Here is a 13,770-nt window from a genome sequence, read left to right on the forward strand (position 1 = left end):
ACAAAACATGTAGCTATTTTGGTTGTCAAAGTCATAGGACTTAGAAGGTTATTTCTTGTGGCAGCCCCTGGCCTTTCTTTCCCAGCAGTTATGCATGGGACGTGTCTATGCTGCACAAAGGCCAGGGGTGCATGCATCCTTGAACCAGCCCCAGTACCAAAATCAATGCAATAATATTCTCACAGCACTCTGCCAGGCTAAGAAATGCAGGTAATGTGGGAACAATGCTTCCAGAAATCAAGTAAGTATCTTTGCAGTGTCAGGTAGACAGCAATTTACTTAGAGTAGGTATAAGTCGTACCACATCCAGTCTGGGTGCAGACAGCCTCTGCAGTAACTGCTCCTTTCTCAGATAAACAGAAGGCTCATAACCTTTTATTCCTAACCTCTTTCTGTAAGGGTCAGTAAATGCACTGCATATTTCTAGGGGATGGAAACTTTCATAATTGGAGGAAGTTGCTTCTCTGCAACTGTCCTGATAATTGCACAGTGCTTCATTGCACAGTGCAGATTCCTTCCCATCCTTATTTTCATGAAATAGGAAGAACTCCCTGCACACTAAATCAAGACAAGCTTTGTTAGGTAGGGGTGTTTGGGGATGGTTTCTTTATCTGGCCCATCATATGCCTCCATGTCCCAACAGACATCTAAGTAGCAACCAAATTATTGGCACATAACTTATGCTTCATTAACATTACTCTGCAATTTACCAATATTAAATGTGGATCAGAGCAATGTTCTTGTTTTTTCTAGCTAGCATGACCTTAATTATTCTGATATAATTTCCCATTAGCCTGTGTCATGGTTTCAAGCCCAGTTGGAGATGAAACACCACACAGCCACTCACTCAACCATGGTTAATAAAACAGAGAGTACAACAGAACTAATAAAGGGGCCTGATATCTTAGGCCTAATTGAGCAAAAACTGCGGGAGAGACAAACACAAGGTAAGGGCAAGAAGTGACGAAGCAACAAGTTGTAAAATTTTGTGATAAGATAATGTTACCAGGTGACCTGATGTCATGAAGAATGTGTAACAAGTGTGAAATCATTACCAAAAATAGAACCCAATATAAGTGCCATTCAAGTGAAACCTTATATAAATTCCCTGTATACTCAATAAAACAGGCTACTGATTCAAACTTGGAATGTCCCCACCTCTCCATCGCCTATACTCAACCCCTCCTCTCTTCCCCCCACATCCCACACATCCCAGTGGAATCAGGAATACAAGTAAATAGAAGTAAATAGAAGTAAAACTTGTATGTTGAGATAAGAACAGACTAATAATTGAAAATAAAGAAAAATACAGTCATAATGCTAAGAAATAATAACAATGTTAATTAAAAGGGGAAAAAAGCCACCAACTGATGTACAATGCAATTGTTCAGCACCTGCTGACTAATGGCAAACCTCCCTTCCTGAACCCAAACGCTGGTCCCCCCTTTCAGGTAGCTCTTTCCTATTTATATACCAGGCATGACATTGCATCACGTGGAATATTCCTTTGGTCAGTTTGAGTTCCAGATATGCTCCATCCCAGTTGTTTTGCTTTGGTTTTTTGGTGGTTTTTTTTGGGTTTTGGGGGGTTTTTGGTTTTGTTTTGGGTTTTTTTTGTGTTTGTTTTGGTTTTTTTGTGGGTTTTTTTTGTTTGTTTGTTTTTTGTTTTTTTGGTGGTTGGTTGGGTTTTTTTGCATTCAGAGCATGAGACAGGGAAAAAAGTCCTTGATTTAGAATAAACTTGACTTAGCAAAAAACCAAAGCACCAGTGTGTTATCAACACCGTTCTCATTCCGAATCCAGTACACAGCACTGTAACAGCTACTGAGAAGAAATTAACTCTACCCTAGCTGGAACCAGGGCACCCTGTTATACTGGAGGTGATTGGCTCTAACAACTTCATGTCTAAGCCTTCACTTTTCCACCAATTTACTGCATTCATTTTCAGAAAACTCTGTCCTATTGTCAAAGATTGCAGCATCTGGAAAATAGGTAATATCTGGCAGAAAAAATTTACTCAGCATGATGACTTATTTGGTTGTAAGCATATCTGGTGAGTTTATAGCAAGAAAATAAACACATCACAAGAAGTAAGTTATTTGTGTTTTTTTTCTTTTCAGTGCAAAAAAAACCAATTCTCTGTATACCTTATTGCTGGTAACATTTTTTTTCCTTTAGCAGCAAACATAAGGTATATTGTTCAATTTAACCTCTATTTTTGGCTTGTGTGAAAGTCTTAAGAATTTTTGCAATGTCATAATTACATAGACCCTAATATAATTCTGTTATATCAATTAGATTTTCCAATGCCAAGTTTTCTTGTCAGATTCGTAGGTACCTAATGTAGCACTGAACTTTCCAGTGGCCTTTTGTTAACTCCTTGCAACCACCTATTTTCTCTAGGGCTCATGTTCCCCTTAAAAGTCATGTCCTTTAACAGGAAAAAAAAAATTGTGCAACTGTTTACAGCTCATCTTTCTGGTCCCCCACCAGATTTTAGTGAATCTCAACAACAGCAGAAGTTCTTGCTGCTACTTTTTCCTATTTTTGGAGTTTGCTTGATTATGTTCCAGTGTCACTCAGTGCTAAGTCAGTGGAGATCAGATTTTTCTGGTGAGGCTAGAGAAACAACCTTTCCATGCGGGGGAGGGAGCTACTGGAAATAAGGAGAAAAAATATCTGTATTAAAATACAAAATTAATTAGTAGGTATCTGAAATAAATAACTTGAATTCAGCATTGTCAGCACAGAAAAGAGTTTATGTTACCTAAATGAAACAATTTAGCTGATCTGTGGACCTTTTGGAGTCAAAAGAAAGGAAGTCTTTCCTTGTGCAGTTTGGGAGACACCATAAATCACCCACCAAATCCACCTTTTTCTGCTCAGTGAAGGCAGAGACCAGTGTTGCTAGCTGGTGAATTTAGCTCTCAGCAACTGGTAGTGGTGAGACACCCTTCACTTCAACTCTGAGGATACTGAAGAGGAGGGGAATTATGAAACTTAATGGTGGAACAAGAATCACAGATAAAGGAGGCTTGAGGTGATGCTACTGGATACTTAAAAGAGTTCCTTATGGACATGGCTGCAAAGTACAGACTGCTCCACACTCCAGCCCACATACACAGGGAACAGTCCCTAGCAGTACTCTATTTTCATATTCAGTGGGAAAACCCAAACACACATGGCTGCTCTCCCCTGAAAGTTTGAGAATGACTCTCTGTGTGTTCCAGGTAGGTCCAGAGACCACAGATAGCAGCAACATTTGGTCGCAGTGAAGAATTGCTCACTTGCCTACCCACATACCAAAAAAGTACTGATACTCCATCTCTAAGGTCTGAGAGCCAGATTCCATAGCAAATACATATATCTAACACCTGATCTCATTTTCACTATTATAACAGAATTTAATAGCAACTGCTCTTGTAAGCTTTAATTCTTGTTTTTCTACTATAGCAGTATGTTGATCCTCCATTTTAGGCATCTGTGGAAGTATGATACATTGCACCAAAAGAGTGCAGAAAAATTCACCACACTATAGAGACAAGTGCCTTTAACATTGTTATTTTATGTCATTAAAGGCTATTAACCAAGAAGAAACAGAAAAGAATAGTCATCTTCCTTTCACTAATTATGTCATGAGCAGAAAATTTACAATGCAAGACAACAAAGGCTCCTGAAACATTAGCTATTTTTGATACAAGATTAAACTTTAGTAACAGAACATCTCTCTGATGTTCAATTTTCATATGATAACTAAGTTCACAGTAGATATATGCCTTCAGTCCTAACTACAATATCCTATTACACTAATGACATCATTGCTAGTAACACAGAAGATGCTATTAATACATTATTATTGTCTCACAGATCATCATTCATGTGCAAATCAATTTGCTTGAACCCAGTTAAAAAACATTTAGGATTGAAACATCACTAATTTAATGAGGAACATATACAGAAGATCTTTCCCCAAAAAATCAATGTCTAATTTGTTTGTGTAAAGAGCAGAGGGTGATTAACTGCAGACATATTCTTGAAAATAAATTGCTCTATCTTAGGACAAAGACATCTTTCTTTTTCTTGTAGACTCTATTTTAATTACGTTGTAAGTTTCTTTTATCTGGCATGAGTTCCTGAAGAAAAGGTTTTGTCCACTTTTATACACTACTTTGAATCCATAATAATGCTTTTCTTTGGGACAGGGAGACTTAGGTGAATTAGAAAAGAGTATTTGAAAGGGGTGCCCTCTCCCTTTCACTATACCTCCCTGCTTCTTCACTCTAACTTCAAGTTTCAGGCTACTTACCCAAAACTAGTTTCAGGTAAGTTCACATCTTGCCAACCAGTGTTGTAATTCTCTATCAGCCAGGATAATCTTTTTTGAAGTCTTTTTTTGTGGCAGCATGTGACACTGTAGACTGTAGACTACCAGGAGACACTGTGGAAAAATAGGAGGAAATTTATAATGGAAACTGCTCGGTCCTGTGGACCTGCCATCTACACCAGACATGGTTAAGGTTTGTCCGTTTATTCATCTTGGACTTTCCCTCAAGAACAGAACACCCATCTATGTCTGAAGAACATTAAATAGTTCCTGGAGCACTTCTGCTAGTGTTTCACTCAAGAGGAATCAACTTCACTCACTTTGAGGCTCCAGGATGCAAAGTAAAATGTGGTAGTTGGGAATAATCAGCAGATTGATCTAAAAAGAACACACCAATATGCACTGGCACACTGGCATCAGCTCAGTCCTTGAACACCAAGCTTCCTCCTACTCAGATGCATTCATGCTCCTGACCAGTAACTTTTGTTCAAATCCAAACCTTAATATTAGATTCCTTTTCAGCCAGGTGTCGTAATTCAGCTCTGTGACTCAGGACCAGGCCAGCCAGGAGTGGCAAATGAAACAATCAGGACAATGAGATGGAGTAACGTAGAAAAGAAATTTTATAATAGCAGCAGTGCTAGCAAAAGTACATCAACCAAACACTGTATGGGGCTACCTCAAAAGACCCCAACAATGGGGTGAACAGAGCCTTATATAATCTTACCTGAGGGGTAGGGAACAAATGAACAGTGAGAGTCAAAAACATTGTCATATATGGGATAGGCTGCTAACCAATCAAAACTCATAACTAAGAACCTTATATGGAACTACCTTATTAACATAATTGCGCCCATAACTCCATGCTTCTCACCCTAACTGAACACAGTGTCTCCCTTCTTAGTATCCCACTTCCCAAGGCCTTAAGTTGATGCTGTGGTTGTTGATGAAGGCTGCCTACCATCCACCCCAACTAGCTGAACTCCCACAGTCAGGCATTGTCTTTTTATGTGTATTATTTTATAACCATTCAAGCTACGAATGAATCCATTCTGAGTTGGATCTTCTCAGTGCTGCCAAACAATAAATACTGTGTAACAAACATGTAGCTGTTTCACACAAGAGATCCTTTTCAAAAGGGAATTTTAAGCTAAATCACTTGCACTCAATGCTGATTCATGGCAGTGTAAGGATACTTACACAATTTTCTGTCTAAATATGTTTTCCAACAAAATATTGTTTGCTGAACTCAGGGTAATATCCTTATATTGATAGTCTCAGTCTCTGTCTGCAGAAATGCAGGATCCTTGCAGTCATTCCTTCCAACACAGCAAGGTCTGGGCTGTTCAAATAGTTACACAGCTCAGTTATCAGAAATTTTTAGGTCACTTTGGACATATTTAAACAGTAAAGCTTGCAGAAACAATGGAACTTGTAGTGTGGCAACATCATAGCAAAAAAACTCACGTACTGTAGCATTCAGTATTTTGGTATTCTAAAGTCAAGACTTGATTTAGAATATCAGACATAACAAAGAATCAGTTAAATGCTTCTTGGCTGGTATGAAGGTTTTAAGACTAGAAAAGAAAGAAACAGGTTCCCTATGGCACCTCTAATAAATACTGGTGCAGGCACAACTGAACTTAGCTCCAAGAGTAAGAGCCCTTCCAAACAGAGATCCTGAATGTAGGTATCTAAAAGTCACCTAACCTTACATTGAAGAAAACAATGTAAATGGAGAGCAGACTGAATGGAGAATCAACACAGATACAGGCAATCACTTGATGAACAACAATAATGTTAACACTTATTCACCTAATTGCCCTGGTTCACTATTTGGATTTAGCTATATTTGTATTTTGCACTAAAACTGCACAGCACATAGAAAGCTCCTCTGTGTAGGATGCAAGCCTGTGAGCCTGTGATATTATTTTGCCCAATTAGATAATATAAACTACAAATAGTTCAAAATGATACGAGGTTTTGGGTTGGTTTGGGTTTTTTTTAGATTAAGTGCAAAAATCATTAGGGAAGGTACTAACTCCATGTTATGTGGAGCAATTGAGAGCTGTAAGCCTTTTAATATGTAATTTACCTACAGACTGTACATCTGAAGGCTCACAGAAAGAGGCGGTGTTTAGATTGCAGAAGTGGTAATCTACAGAACAGCGCACTGGTTAAATAAATACCCTTAAACTCTCCTTGGACTGCGGCGTTCTCTGCATGTGAATTTCCCAGCCCTCGGGGCGGAGCTGCCCTGCACTTCCCGCGCGTCGCCGCTAAGAGGCGCCCGCTCACCGCGGCGGAACGGCAGGGGCGGCCGCGGGAGGGAAATTCCCAAAGTCTTGGAGAAACCGAAACCAAAATAAACCAGCTCTCTAGACAGCGTCACGTTCCTACCACGTGTGCTTCAAATATTAAATCATCCTCTCCCCCTCTCCCCGACCTTGCAATAATCAAAACCAATAGAAAACAATGAGCCAGGACTGTTTCCAAATAAAATTAATTTCAGACTTGATTTCTAGCTCTATGTTTAATCTACAAACACTACTAAGCTTCACTTTCCAAGAAAAATCGTTAACACTATATTAATTAGTCTTTAAAGTTACCTTGTGTGTTGTGGTTCATCTGTGTTGCAGTAAAAAAATCTAAAAAGATTCATTCTGCCTAGAATATATATGCATATATAAAGAGGGAAATCCCAAGTGTCTTAGGGCTGGATGGAATTACCTGCAGCATTAGAAGAGATGTGTTAATTAAGGTTTAACTCAGAACTCATACACCCATATGTACATACATACACATGTACATACACAGAGACCAAAAAAGCAATTGTTGCTTTGCCTTCTGACAGCTCAAAGGCCATAGAGAAGGAGAATAAATTTCAACAGTACACAAACCCAGCTCAAAAGTGTTAAATGCTTCTTCACCTCTTCCAGTTCAAACAGCAGCTATGTTAAGTCTAGTCATCATCCACCTCTCTCTAGCATGATTGCAACAGCATCCTTCAGCTGAATCTTTTTAGGTCCAACAAAAGAAATCACAGATCCTGGCCTGGGACTTGCAGGTGCGCAGGTGGCTGTTGTTGCTAGAGTTCTCTGTAGGGGGTTAGATGGGCAACAAGAGCCATTTCAATGGTGTTCAACCTGCTGACACAGGTGTCAATAATACCTTCTACAACACACACACAAACACAAAAAAAATATGATCTCAGGAGGAGCACACTGCTTTAAAAATTATCCTAGGAAATATTCCCTTTCAGCCAGGCACCACAAGGACCATGACAACCCAGTCACCAGGTACCAGCACAACATTACTTGTTAACTCTGCCCCAGAGCAGATTTTCTAAGTTACGGTCAAAATCAAGTGTCACAGCTGCAGACCCCAGGTGGGCCCCTCTCTGTAAACTATTCTGTAAGATTAATAGCACTGACATATTAGGTTCATGTGCCCTGTTTGGCAATTTCACCTGAGTTAACTTCTTGCGGTATCAAGAAGTTTACAAAGTCTGTCATAGAGTGGTGAAGAAGTTTGAATGGCAGTGTCCTCTTTCACATTTGAGGGTTTTCACTAAAGATAGTCTCCATGTTCTTCACAGACACGCGTTTTCTTAGAATATATATCCTTGCATTTCCTCATAACACTTTACTAACAAAACCTTGGGGTTTTGGTTGGATTTAAATGTTATGATTTACTGCATTCCTCTACCTCCTTAGATACCAGAGTTGAGCTCTTCTGAGAAAGTAAACTGAAGTTAACCAATTTGAAATCAGCTTCCTGAAACTGAGAACTGAATTTTTTGGTTGGTTGGTTTTGTTTTGTTTTTGTGGTGGTAGCTTTGGGGTTCTTTTTGAGAGTGGGTTAAGGGAGTTTATTAAATTTAGCATTATTTTCATTACAAAATCTATGTCAGGATTGTATCTTATTTCAATGAGTTGAGAGTCACTTTTATGAACCATTTGCTCACCCCCTTCAGATTCTTATGTCAATGTAATCAGCCTTTTTCCTTTGCATTAACAATGTAACTTCAGTTTATGTCTAGAAAAAACACCATAGATAGAATCAAAAATTCACGGAGGCTCACTTACTAAATACATACAGAGAGTACAAATATGTTATCATATGTACAGGTAGGCAGCTTAAGCAAAATACAAGAAAGAGCACAGATGAAATACAAGGCAAGTAGCTAGACTAATATTAGCATATATCACCCATTTACATCTGATGTCTAAATGGAGAAAGTAAACATCATATTTAATCTAGCACCAGTTTACCCTCTCTTTTGAAGATCCGCATGCAGTGTCACATCATTTCCAGGTAAAGCTATTGTAACAAGCAGCCTGGCTGCAGTGTGAGCATGGCATCATCTAACCCAGCATTTTACAGGACTGGGAAGCAAGCAGACTGCAGCACAGCCAGAACCCTACATTCCTCTGTAACCCCTGGCTGCACTGCCTGCCTGGGCCTGGAGACAGGGCAGAAAGGGCAGAAAGCTGCTCCAGGCAGCAGAACCAGTCAAGTGCTGTGCATTTCCATGGATGAGTGAGTCAGCCAGGCACCATGCAAAGATAACAGAACTTGGAGAGACAAGGAATTATAGGATGAGTGAAGGCTGGAGTTGCCAAAATGGGATCATTTTGCTCTGCACCACACCCTCACTGGCCTCATACTGCTTTTTCTTCTGCTGGGTTACCCCTCGCTCTGGGAAACTGATCTAGCTACACTTTTTTTTCCCCTGAAGTTGCTTCTAGTCATATCAGTTTCTGTATCTGGCATATCAAATGTCTGTGCTAACACAAAGTGAGAACAGCTTGCCAAGGTGGGGCTTGGATTGGTTTAAGTAACACTGGGAAGCTGCACATTGAGGGGTAGAAAGGGATACACAGAAAACAAAAGCAGAAAAAGCTAATTTTGCTAAGAAAAAGGAATTCAAATATTTTTCATTAAAATGTCTATTAATTCTGCAGAAAGGATGGACTGCTTTACATCCTATTTTGGAAGTGTGAAACTTGTCATCTGAGAAGTAACTTCTTAAAATCAACCCATTTCTATTCATTTATATCTTCGTATTTTAAGATTGAAAACTTATTAGACTATCCAACATTAGGATGGTGACTGTAAGAGGTACATTGTTTGAAGGCAGAAGCTTTTTGTCAGGCTCATGAATGAATCTGCCAATAAGTATTATTTTGAAACGTAACTGCAGCATTTTAAAAACCTACATGTGACAGTTTTGCAGCTGCAAAAATTCTCACTTCCATGTATACATTGCAAGCTCTGCACACAGAGACATAAAATGTACTGAAGGACTTGAAATTTGGCTGATATTCCACTGGGGGGAAAAAAAAAAATCCTGAATAAATCCTAGAAATACCAATGGGGGCAGGGGGAGAAGGAAGATAAAAAACTCATCTCATTTTCTCAAAACATCTTTTTTTTTTTTATCTTACCACTAATATAGACTATTTTTTTTCTATACCTAAAATAGGCTATGGTTAACTGGTACAAGTACATGGAGTTTCCTATTATACAATGAATCTGTTGAGATAATAAGTACCAGCTGGATCTATCCCCAACAGCAATAACAGTATGTAGAGCAGGATTATAATGTAACAGATTGTGAAACAGAAGTGATGGTTTCACTTATTAAAAGGCCCTTATGTTAGTTAATACATTAAAGGAAGAGAGTTCTGCTAGTACACAATGCTTCTAGCAAGGCCTTTATGGTAATACAGTAAATTATTTCAAAGGTGAATTCTCCAAAAATATTACCCATGAACATTTATGAGCTTTATTACACATGCACTTACATGCAAATGTGGGCCCACTGCTGAATGAAGCAGAGTCCCTGGTGACAGGGGATTTTGGAAAAGGCTGATGTACCAAATGCTGACTTCCCCTCAGCCTATTCGAGCAAGTCTGGCCTTCAGGACCCCTGTTTGCCAGAGATCATGGGGAAAATCTGTAGCAAGGAAGCTGAATTCTTGGTAGGAGATGACGAAGTCAAGAAATACTTGGGCAGCCTGGACTTAGAGAAATCTATGGGCTCTGATGTCCTACAAGTCCATGATGACCTGCAAGCGCTGAGAGAGCAGGTAGATGTCATCACAAGGCCAATTTGATAATCTGATCATGGCAGCTGGGAGAAGTACTCAAAAACTGAAGAATATCCCTCCTGTCTCCAAGAACAAGGACTCCAGGAACTACACTCCAGTCAGCATCACCTCAGTCCCTGGCAGTGTTTTGGAGTAGCAATTCCCAGAAATCATTTCCAGGCATATCAAAGGCCTGGAATGTTTAAGGGGTTGTCAACCTTACATCACTCAGTGGAAGTAATGCTTGACACCAAGGAGATAAACTTCTACAGTAAAATGACCAGTCTGATAGATGGAAGGAGAGCAGTGGATATTATTTACAATAAGGTAACAATAAGGTTTTGACATTGTCTCACATAAGAATCTTACAGAGAAGCTGAACAAGCAATGAGATGGACTGAAAACTGGCTGAACATCCTGGCCCAGGGGATGGAAACTGATGGAAGTCTAGCTGAAGAGCAATAACAAGTGGTGTATCCTTAGGGTCAGCACTCCTGTACAACATTTTCAATAAAGGTTTGGATGATGGTGCAGTGTGTATCCTCAGCAGGTGGTGACACTGAACTGGGAGCAGTGGATGATTTGATGGAGGGTTGCACTGCCATCCAAAGGAACTTGGACATTCTGGAGAAATTGGCTTCCAGGAACCTCATGAAGTTCAATAAGGGTAAGTCCTGCATCTGGAGAGGAACAACTCTATGCACCAAGGTATGTTGATGGCTACTCAGGTGGGAAGCAGCTTTGAGGAAAAGGACCTGGGGGGGTCCCCATGGACATTAAGTTGATCATGAACCAGCCATGTGCACTGGCAGTAAAGAAGGGTAGTGGATTCCTTGACTGCATTGGAAGTGTTGACAACAGGTGAAGGGAGTTGGTTCTTCCCCTCTTCTTAACACTTGTGAGGTAATATCTGACAGGACCAGAGAGAATGGACACAAACTGGAAGTAAAAAACTCTCTGAACACAAGGAAATGTGTTTTTTTAATGCTGTGAGGGTGGCTGAGCACTGACTGAGGTTGCCTGGAACAGTACTTGGAGACATTCAAAAGCCATCTGGATATGGCCCTGGGCAACTGGCTGTAGGTGATCACGCTTGAGCAGGTGAGTTAAACCAGATGACCTCCAGAAGTCCCTTCCAGCCTCAGCCATTCTGTGAAAACTTACACATGCTATGCCTTGCAAATGTTACAAACTTTTAACAGGCAAGAGCATGTGCACAGGCAAAGCTAAACACGAGGAGTTGACAAGAAGAGACACAGAAAACCATTCCAAATGTCAAGTAGCTTAAAGGCAGATCTGTGCTCAGCAATGAGTAAAAATGCAAACAGTTTAAATTACTTGACAAGGAAAATTTTTGTTTAAATCTCTTGTGAACTGAATTTGTTTCTTCTTTAGGCTTTCCAAAAGCTATTCTGCTGAGCAGCATTTGCCCTTGATTTTGAGATCTTTAGAGCTGTTCTAGTTTTTTGACAGATTTTGAAGTTGTGTGTTTAGCTACAGGTCTTGTTACCTTGCAGAGCAAAGATTTTTTGTCTTGATATGGGCAGCTCCTAATACATCACTGTTTCTATGTGTCTTCCACTACTAAAATATATTTGCAGTTTTGGTTTTTTCACCTAAAGGCAGTGACCAAGTAGTCAAGTGGAACATCAGCTTGGAAGCATAGCTAGTGGGAATAATTGGCCTGTTTGCATACCAGTCCCCATCCAAGATGGCCTGCTGACTGCCAGTAAATTCAGTCACACACTTGTTGTTGGTAGTTCCAGTTGAAAAGAGCCACCTGCTGTCAGCTTGCATGATTTTGTTTTTTTAAACAAGGCTCACAGCATTTGGTGCATGTTTTTTCCAAAAAACTCCAGGATCATTTTTGCTTCCCAGTACTGATATTGTAAAAAAACAGCTTAAAACAGGCTTTTTAATAGCATGTTTTGCAAAAGGTAATTGCTCCCCCAAGTATTTAGTAATTTCTGAAGAAAATCCATAAATTTTCATTATTTTAATGATGTGTTTAAGATAATAATGTCCATTCCTGAATTTAAAAAATTCTTCATGATATTGTACTCATGTTCAACTCTCATCTCTTTGAAATGTGACATCACACCTGGGATGTATAGTCAGTATTCTGCTGATGTATAGAAAATTGCACTGAAAACCTTTTGGGCTTGAAATATCAGAAAATCCATGCAGGAAACAAGAATTTCTTTCTCACTCTGCAGTTGGTATCTCATTTTTGTCTTTTGATACTCGTACAGTAACAGCACCTGACATTGACACCTAGTGTAACCAAAAAGTTCTAACATTCAAACACTCAGAAGTGCTACATCCATGAACTTATAATGGAAAGCTAATATAACTAAGTTTACAGAGACAAATATTTCATTCCAGAAAAGAGACCTCAGTTCTAGAGATTACTTACTGGCTAGTGACGATGTTTTCCTGCAATAAAAGTATGTGTTTGATGCAATAAAGTTTGGTCACATACACAGAGGTTCCTGTAAGTCCTGAAAAGAAAAATTTCATTCATTCACCTCACATCACAAGTTTTGTCTTTAGATTAACAACCTCCAAATATAAACAGGAGTACATGTGCTCCCAGAACTTGGACTTGAAGGCAGACTGCTCAAAATGGAATAATAAAGACAGTGAAGTTGGATTATTTATAATAATTTAAGTGGGATTAGACAGGAGAGAGCATCACCTTCTCAACTCTTCCATTCTCCATGGAACATGCTAACCATTGCCAGAAACTCAGGGCTGCCTCACGATCAAACAGGCTGTAAAAAGAGAAGAGAGACAAAAATCTCTCCTGAAATTTCAGCGTATCTGAAATTTACTCTATAGTTAACATAGCTCTTCAATACATGACTAGTTTACCATGTGTGGGTACCATACCATTTTCTAAAATTTGGATGCTTTTTTTAGTCTTTTTCCTACCTTAAGAGAAGATTCTCTTTTTAATTTTCTTTACAAAACGATTACTTCAAAATTGAAGGATTTTGCAGCAGTATCTTCAGGCAAAATACTTCTCCACTACTAAGTAATCATCTCAGAATTTTTTAGGCAGAGACATGCAGCACTGTAGCTAATGGAGAAACCCCAAAAGGCTTTCCAGGCCTTCCCAGTGAAGTGCAGTTCTGCAGAGCCAGCACAGGAGGTCTCCAGCACACGCTGACACTTATCCCTCAGCCTTGCCTCATACATAAGGAGGAATAATCTGCAATGCATATATACAGAAAGGTCATAAAGCATTTCCAGGTTAGCTTACCTCTCCCTGAAACAGCACAGCCCACATATGCAAGGTGCCAAGCACTTAAGTTGCAAATCTTGCAGAAAAGACAAAACAGATGTGGG

The 13,770-nt window shown here is 39.5% G+C and overlaps 1 long non-coding RNA gene across 1 annotated transcript; it reads right to left on the bottom strand.

The window, feature by feature from the left end:
* Positions 1-1,993: 1,993 nt before the first annotated feature.
* On the bottom strand, positions 1,994-12,905 carry LOC306802894. The gene is made up of 3 exons (XR_013774508.1): positions 12,836-12,905; positions 6,934-7,054; positions 1,994-2,656 (listed from the first exon to the last, which is right to left on the bottom strand). It is a non-coding gene; the product is annotated as an uncharacterized lncRNA (long non-coding RNA).
* Positions 12,906-13,770: the final 865 nt, after the last annotated feature.

The sequence above is a fragment of the Erithacus rubecula genome, assembly GCF_903797595.1.
Source record: "Erithacus rubecula genome assembly, chromosome: 5".
NCBI classification, from domain to species: domain Eukaryota; kingdom Metazoa; phylum Chordata; class Aves; order Passeriformes; family Muscicapidae; genus Erithacus; species Erithacus rubecula.